Source organism: Otolemur garnettii, unplaced genomic scaffold (genome assembly GCF_000181295.1).
Source record: "Otolemur garnettii isolate 467f Iridium unplaced genomic scaffold, OtoGar3 scaffold00043, whole genome shotgun sequence".
NCBI classification, from domain to species: domain Eukaryota; kingdom Metazoa; phylum Chordata; class Mammalia; order Primates; family Galagidae; genus Otolemur; species Otolemur garnettii.
In genome coordinates, this window is record NW_003852438.1 from 12,336,217 (window position 1) to 12,343,561 (window position 7,345).

The following is a 7,345-nucleotide window of genomic DNA, read 5'->3' on the forward strand; positions in this document are numbered from 1 at the left end:
ATCTTTCTTTGTGGCTGTATAGTATTCCATGGTGTACATATACCACAATTTATTTTGTATGTATTTTAGTATTGAGCAAATAACCACATGAGTACTGTTGGGAGCCAGAGTTCTCCTTAGAGAAGTGAGATGCAGGTAGGGAGCCAGGCAAGGGAAGGAAGGACCTGATGGTACTGGATTGATGCAGACTCATGCTTTTCTCTCTCTTCTTTTTGTTTTTGTAGTTTCTGGCCGGGGCCGGGCTTGAACCCGCCACCCCCGGTACATGGGGCTGGCACCCTACTCCTTGAGCTACAGGTGCTGCCCTTCTTTCCTCTCTTTAAAACAAAACGAGTCCCTAGCTATGTTTGCTTAAAGAGCAATAGGAATGAAGAGATCTGGTTTTCAAATATTGGTTTAAAAATCATTCCCTATTGGGCGGTGCCTGTGGCTCAAGGAGTAGGGCACTGGCCCCATATGCCAAAGGTGGTGGGTTTAAACTCAGCCCCGGCCAAAAAAAAAACCCACAAAAAATAAACAACAACAAAAAAATCATTCCCTATTGAAGGAACTAGGGCTTCTTGAAGAATTGACTGTTTTCACACACAGGACAGGGAAAATGTAAGATGGACCAGGAAAACTCGCTATGCCAGAAAGTAAGGAAGCAATATCACTCACAGAGGTATGTCAAAAGGACACAGGATCCAGCTGATGTACTTTCTCTGGCCAAACTTAGGATAATTTGAGCATCAAAATGAGTAGAGACTTTAGTGGGTTATGTCCTATTGAATTCTGCAAGCAAGCAAGTGGCAGAGACAGAGGGAAAGGAAGGCTCTTTACAGTAGAATATCAATTAATTAATGGAGGAGGAATAAGAGTTAGGAAATCACCGTTTATGCAATTATCATAGTATTAATTTATTCAAGCAAGAATTGTTAGTGGATGCTAAAGATTTGTTGCAGAAAGTCTGTTGGGAGCCAGGTGTGCTGGCAGAAACCTGCAGTCCCAACATGGGAGGCTGAACCTGCTTGAGTCCAGGGGCCCAAAGCTGGAGTGAGCTGTGATTGCAGGACTGCACTGTGGCCTGCAACAGAGCAAAACCCTGTCTCTAAAAAATAATGAAGAAAATGTATTGGGGAACAGGGTATTTATATAGTCTCAGAGTATGTCCCCATAGGTTATTTATTAAGTACAAGGAGAAAAAGGGAGGACAAATGTCGTGGAACTCACTTTAATCAAGTAATCACGGTCCACAGCATCCTCCCAGACGATCCAAACTGACTGTGGGGTCCTGACGTGACGGGCACGGTATTGCTTATAGTGTTCCTGCCCCGTGTATAATCTCAATCCAATCATGAAACAAGAGGACAAACCAACGTGCTTCTACTCTTCAAATATGTTACTGTCATGAAAGACAAGGAAAGGTTGAGACTATTCTAGATTAAAAGAGACCAAAGAGGTGACAACTACATGAAATATGGGATTCTGAATTAGGAAAACAGGTTTCTAGAAAGGATAGTATTGGTAAAACTAGTGAAACTTGACTAGGGACTGTATGTTAGAAAATAATATAGTTTAAATGTTAAATTTCCTGATTTTTACAACTGCCTTGTGTTTACGTAAGAGAATGCTATGACGTAAACACCAGCTCCTCCTAGCACCATCCTATGTGGTGATGTGCTTCGGCAAGAATGGTCTTCTCTGCAGGAAGTCTCAGATGGTTCAGCAAAAACACAATAAAGTGAAAACCTATAAACTTCCAAGTGTGCTATAATATCTTCCTGAAAAGTACATAAAATACATTTTAAAAGTATATAAAATATACTATAGGCTCTGTGCCCGTAGCACAGTGGTTACTGGGCTGGCCACATACACTGAAGCTGGTAGGTTCAAACCCAGCCTGGGCCAGCTAAACAAAAATGACAACTATGGGATGGTGCCTGTGGTTCAGTGGGTAGGGCGCCGGCCCCATATACTGAGGGTGGCGGGTTCAAATCTGCCCTGGCCAAACTGCAACAACAACAACAAAATAGCCGGGCATTGTGGTGGGTGCCTGTAGTCCCAGCTACTTGGGAGGCTGAGGCAAGACAATTGCTTAAGTACAAGAGTTGGAAGTTGCTGTCAGCTGTGATGCCACTGCACTCTACTGAGGGTGACATAGTAAGATGCTTTGTTGAAAAAAAAATATATATGGTATATAATATATTAAAAAATAGAAAATACATATATATGAAATATATATAATATATACATTTTTTACTATAGAAATTTCTATGGAGTTTTTAGGCCAGGTTCCACATTTCCTTGTCCAATAAACTTCTTTCTTATGGGCGTGGCTAGAAAGGTAAAATGCAGTCTGATGCATCTGTTGTGCTTTACAGGCTAAGGGTGACAAGGGTGACAAGGTCCATGTCTTTTTCGGAGGAGGTGTGTTATTTTTCAAGAAACTTAGCTTTCTAAAATGCTCTAGTCAGGCTCATGTGGTTACTAGAAATAGCATTCAGACTAGGTAAAAAGGAAGGTGGGGATGGTGTAACATGGGGGACACATTTTCTGGTGTTCTGCAAATAGGGGACACATTGGGACTGTGCCTTAGAGACACGAGAGCTGAGAGTGGCTCCGGATTTAGGTGGAAGTGTGTGGGCTGCAGCTCCACGGTTTGGCATTATGCGACTGAATGATACTGTGTACATTTCTGCATCCAACTGGTAGAGATGGGGTCTCTCTCTTGCTCAGGTTGGCTTTGAACTTCTGAACTCAAGTGATCTTCCCACCCTGGCCTCCTAGAATGCTGGGGTTACAGGCAGGAGCAACCAGGCCCGATTGAATTGTACCTTTTAAATGAGTAAATTGAGTGCATATTATGCTGCCATTTATTTTTAAAGAGATGATGGAAATACATACATATGTATGTAAAACATTGCTTAGATTAAAAAAATTGGATAAGCCATTAGGAATGGTCATTTATATGGCAAGGGAGAGGTGAACAGATATGAAACAGGGTAGAAGCTAAATTTCTCTTTAATTGATCTTGTTTTTCAGAGTTGACTTTAGAACATGTAAATAATTTACATAATTATAAAACAAAATTATAGAAAATTAAGAAATTAATTTAATTTCTTAATTCTAAATTAAGAAATTCAGTCCTTAAAAGTTAAAATAAAAATTAGGCACATTAACCTGTGTATTGAGCTGGAGGCATAATCACACCTGAGAAATTTCCTCACGTGACTTTAAAATACGGCAATTGGCTATACATCCCTATTGGAATATGTCCTAATAACAAAAAGAACTGCAAAACAGTGTCCCCCCTAATAACAACCCCCTAAAACTGTGTTTAGTAATCATATTGTGGTGGCAGTGTCAAGATTGTTATTCTGAGACTGTTGGTTCATGGTGGCAAAAGGCAGAGAAGTAACTACGGTGGGAGTTTAGGCCCAGGGGAAAAGAGATACAGATACCAGGCTCATGAGGCCTTGAATTGAATTGAGGTAACACTCAAATCAGGCTGTTTTTTATCTTTGAAACAGCATTTCCTAGCTCCACCCACTGAAAAGATCTAGAAACAATGAACTGCCTGTAGGAATAAATACTCTTTCCAGATTGTGGGTTCTAAAATATCATTTCCTACTGAAAATAATCAGTTTCCTTGGAGATATGCTGATTCCGCATCTCCAGATTGCACAGACGATGTTGAAGATGTGTCTTGGAACATGTTCTGATTTAGAAGGCCCAGAAACTATTAGAGGCTTCTTGAGTTGTCAAGGAACTCAGAAGTTAATGTGGGGAGATTCCCACTGGCTAAAGATAGGACAATTTAAACGTCAATAAGGATGATAGCTGAATGGATTAAACACATCAGATATATGGGCTGAGTATCCCTTATCTGAAATGCTTGGGACTAGAAGCATTTTGGATTTTGAAACACACACGCAATACACACACACAAACACACATATAAAATGAGAGTATCTTGAGGATGAACCCAAGTCTAAACACAAAATTCACTTATTTATTCATTTAAAGACATTATAGACAAAAAAAGAGACATTATAGACATAGCGTGAAAGTGATTTTGTACAATATTTAAAAATAATTTTGTGTATGAAACAACATTTGTGTACATTGAACCATCAGAAGACAAAGGTGTCACTATGTCAGCCACCCAAGTGGAATGACAAATGGCAAATGGCCACCCAAGTGGAATGACAATCTGTGGTGGTTTGGCACTGACATCATGCCCGACTCTGGATTTTCATGCACACATATGTACTTAGGGTCAGATATGTAACATACCACTAGCACAGTGAGAAAGAATCCAGGGTATCCAGGGTGACTGAGCAGTGCAGTCAAGCAGCTGCAGCAGTAGGCAATGTCAGCCCGTCAGCCCTCACTGTGGCCTATCACATTAGGTCAGATGTGGGATTTTCCACTTGTGGTATCATGCTGTTACTCAAAAAGTTTCAGATTTTAGGTCAGGTGTGGTGGCTCATGCTTGTAATCCCAGCACTATGGGATTGCCTGAGCCCATGAGTTAGAGACCAGACTGAGCTAGAGTAAGACCTTGTCTCTATAAAAGAACCGGACATTGTGGCAAGTGCCTGTAATCCCATCTACTTGGGAGGCTGAGGCAAGAGGATCACTAGAGCCCAGGAGTCTGAGGTTGCTGTGAGCTATGACGCCACAGCACTCTACTGAAGGCAACAAAATGAGACTCTGTCTCAAAAAAACCCCCAAAAAACAAAAAACAAAAATTTCAGATTTTATGGCATTTCTGATTTTGGATTTTTAGGGTAGGGATGCTCAACCTGCACTTAAATTCTTAAGGTTATGATGATATAACTCCTTTTCCCAATTCTCACTAGTAATCTTTGAAGGATGTAAGAAGACAAACTCATTATTTGATAATGGGTGAAAGGAAAGAATGACACATCAATCCTGCCTTTCCTTTAGGAACTGTACTTCAGGGAAACCAAACAGCTGTTAAAGGGAAGTTTCTTTTTCTTTTCTTTTTTTTGAGAGAGTCTCACTTTCTTGCCCCCAGTAGGGTGCTGTGGTGTCATAGCTTATAGCAACTTCAAACTCTTAGGCTCAAGTGATCCTCTTGCCTCAGCTTCCCAAGTAGCTGGGACTATAGGCGCCTGCCACAATGCCTAGCTATTTTTTAGAGATGAGGTCTCACTCTTGCTCAGGCTGTCTTCAACTCCTGAGCTTAGGCAATCTACCTACCTCAGCCCCCTAAAGTGCTGGGATTACAGGTGTGAACCACTGTGCTTGGCCTGGAAGTTTCTTTTTATAAAAGCATTTCAAGGCCTGCCAGTTGGCTCATGCTTATTATCCCAGTACTTTGGGAGGCCAAGGCTGGAAGATCACTTGAGGCCAGGAGTTTGAGACCAGCCAGGCTACATGGTGAGACCCTGACTCTACAAAAAATTAGCCAGGTGTAGTGGTGGGTATCTGTAGTCTCAGCTACTTGGTAGGCTGAAGCTGAAGCAGGAGGATCACTAGAGCCCAGTGGTGAGCTATGATCATGCCATTGCACTCCAGCCTGGGTGACAGAGAGAGACCCTGGCTCTAAAAAAGAAAAAAAAAAGTTAGTCATTTTTATTCCTAAGTGCTTACGCAAAAGAAAATAGCCACAAAAAGATGTGTATAAGAATGTTCACGGCCTTATTTATGATTGGCTCAAATTGAAAATGCCTCAAATGTTCGTACAAAGAAGGATGGATAAACCAGGGGGGGTCCGTTATTTTGGCTTCTTTGGGCCACATTGGAAGAAGAAAAGTTGTCCTGGGCCACACATTAAGTACACAAAAGTAATGAAAGCTAATAAGAAAAAAAAAAAGAAAAGAAGTCTGTGCATAATTTTTGTGGTTTCAGCTGCTATAGAAAAGCAAATAAGTCCTCACATAATAATCCTAATTATGCAGTGGCCTGTTCAGAGAGTCTTTTCAAATCAAAGTGGGTCCCAAGTTTGTGATCACTAATATAGAAAATGTACATATCTAAGTAATTAAACACCTTTTTTGATTTTTTAATTATAAAAGTAAAAAAAGCAGGCAATATAAAGCTAGTGGGATATTTGACATTGTACTTGAGAAACTAACGCATCAATGTTTGCTTTGATGAAAGTAGCCACAATTCTCAGTGAGTTCTCAAGGTGCTCATCAGATGTTTCGGTTCTCATTTTAATGTACTCCATTCTTGAAAATAGTTGCTTGCAAACGCAGGTGCTGCCAGAAAGCATGAATGAATAAGGCGTGATTGTGAAGTGAGGGATATTTGTCTCTGGGAAGACAGGTCCTATACAAGTCCAGTGAAGAGATATGATCAAATTTTTCTTAAAGTTGAATGTCAGATTGAATGCAGCTCTGTGCATTCCATTTGAAAATTTGCAGGTAGCAACTGAAAATGAAGTTTCAAATCCACTAAAATATTATCTTCCCAGAAATCTTGAAATCTGAGTGCAAATTCTTATATCAAATAGAAAGCAAGACTACATATTTTTCATTGTTCACAGGACCAAAGTGTCAAAATGCATAAAATTGTTTGCTTAAATAAGCCAGTTTTTGTCATCAAGTTCTGGCACAAATCTGGTTTTTTTGAGACAGAGTTTTATTGTGTTGCCCTTGGTAGAGTTCTGTAGTGTTACAACTCACAGCAACCTCAAACTCTTGGGCTTAAGTGATTCTCTTGCGTCAGCCTTCCAAGTAGCTGGGACTACAGGCACCCACCACAATGCCTGGCTATTTTTCTGTTGTTACAGTTGTCATTGTTGTTCAGCTGGCCCAAGACAGGTTCGAACCCTTGGTGCATGTGGCTGGTGTCTAACCACTGTGCTTTGATTCCATAAACGACTTGATAACATGTTGCAAATCATGCAAATCTTTTAAACATTTGGCCTCAACTTCGCCATGTGTAGAGTGCTGTTGCATCATGGCTCACAGTAGCTAGGACTACAGGTGCCTGCCACAACACCTGGATATATATATATATTTTTAGAGATGGGTCTTGCTTTGGCTCAAGCTGGTCTTGGAGTTGTGAGCTCAGGCAATCCACCTGCCTCGGCCTCCCAGAGTGCTAGGATTTTAGGTGTGAGCCACCATACCCAGTCTCACAAAGAAGCTTTTAATACTACAGTATTGGAATTAAGATTGGAATTGTACTAAAATCAGGATTAGGCTTGGCGCCTGTGGCTCAAGCAGCTAAGGCGCCAGCCACGTACACCTGAGCTGGAGGGTTTGAATCCAGCCCGAGCCCACCAAACAACAATGACAGCTGCAACCAAAAAATAGCTGGGCGTTGTGGCGGGCACCTGTAATCCCAGCTACTTGGGAGGTGGAGGCAGGAGACTCGCTTGAGCCCA